This window comes from Pygocentrus nattereri, chromosome 8, assembly GCF_015220715.1.
Source record: "Pygocentrus nattereri isolate fPygNat1 chromosome 8, fPygNat1.pri, whole genome shotgun sequence".
NCBI classification, from domain to species: Eukaryota; Metazoa; Chordata; class Actinopteri; order Characiformes; family Serrasalmidae; genus Pygocentrus; species Pygocentrus nattereri.
This window is the reverse complement of record NC_051218.1, coordinates 22,987,934-22,989,285: the sequence shown is the minus strand read 5'-3', so window position 1 is coordinate 22,989,285 and position 1,352 is coordinate 22,987,934.

The window sequence follows — 1,352 nt, the reverse complement described above, 5'->3', positions numbered from 1 at the left end:
ACACACATATATATATATATATATATATATATATATATATATATATATATATATATAAAAAACCTATAAGTATATGTAAATATATATGTATATCTTGACATCAGGGTGAACATGTTTGGTTGTAATTTTTCATTCATATGTTTTAATGTTTGTTTTTCTTAAGGGGGTGTGAATAATAGTGAAAGGGTGCCAGTGCAAGGCAATTTTTTCTTGTTTATCTCGGCGAACTGTTGCACGTAGCTAAGAGGCTTATGCCCAGCTAATTGTGGCAGGAAGGCCTCTGGGCCAGATGGTTCCTCTGTAAACCTGCGAGAGGCTCACTGTCTCTGTGAGGACCCCTAACCCAGAGCATATGTCCCTCGGCCCTGCCCTCCTTACCTCACCTTACCTCAGCTCACCTCATCACTGCAGCTCCGCTTTGAGCACCTCATCTCATCACCTTTTTCTTCAAGCTGTGTAGAGGTTTTTTTTTACTTTCTAAAGGACTGTTCTCTTCTATTTATAAAGTTTAGTTTTTTCCCCAGAGAAAATGTTGTCAGTGAATCATTAGTTTATTTTTTTCCCAGAGGTGATCATGTTTACAAAACCGGAAGAAGAGATTGTTTGTTTGATGTCACCTATAATGATGACGGTCCTCATAAAAGACAGGCAAAAAGCAAACCTGTGGAGTGTTTTTTTTTTTTTTGTTTGTTTGTTTTTGTTAGTTAGTTTGTTTTTCTTGAGTGAGAGATTTTTGTTTGGTGCTGTCCAGCACCTTACCCAGTTCAGCTTCATGAGAATGGAGCCCTCTCCTACATCACTCATTTTCCTGGTGTACCTGATTCCAGCGAGCTTTGTGGCGCGTGGTGTGTTTTATTTTCATTGTTTGATTGTTGTTTGTGCTTAATTTAATAGTCATTAATATATTTGACTTTTTGTGCATCAAACAAATGATATATTGAACATTTCTTTGTATGGTTGGTGCTTTATTTGAAATGTACAATTAATGATCCCTTTACCCTACAGATGTTCTGTTCTCCCTCACTGCAAACAGTATTTTAACAAGCAAAAGTACAGTTTTATTGTACTGGTGCTAAGCTAGATTTTGTGTTGACAATCAATGAAGTTTTTTTGAATTGAAACCAATAAATGCTATTTAACTGAAGAGAGAGAAATGTAAAGAGAGAGTTTAGTTTCATTACCTATGGAAATGCACCGAGCCATGAAGAGAGAGAACCTGGTTTTTGAAGGATTATTGCTTGTGTGATCTCTGTTCAAAGAGGATACATTTATTTGATTCCTTTTTAAAAGAAATTGACCAGAATAAAGCATGATTGTCAAGTCTTGCTTGTGCTTTTAGTGCTTTGCCTTTC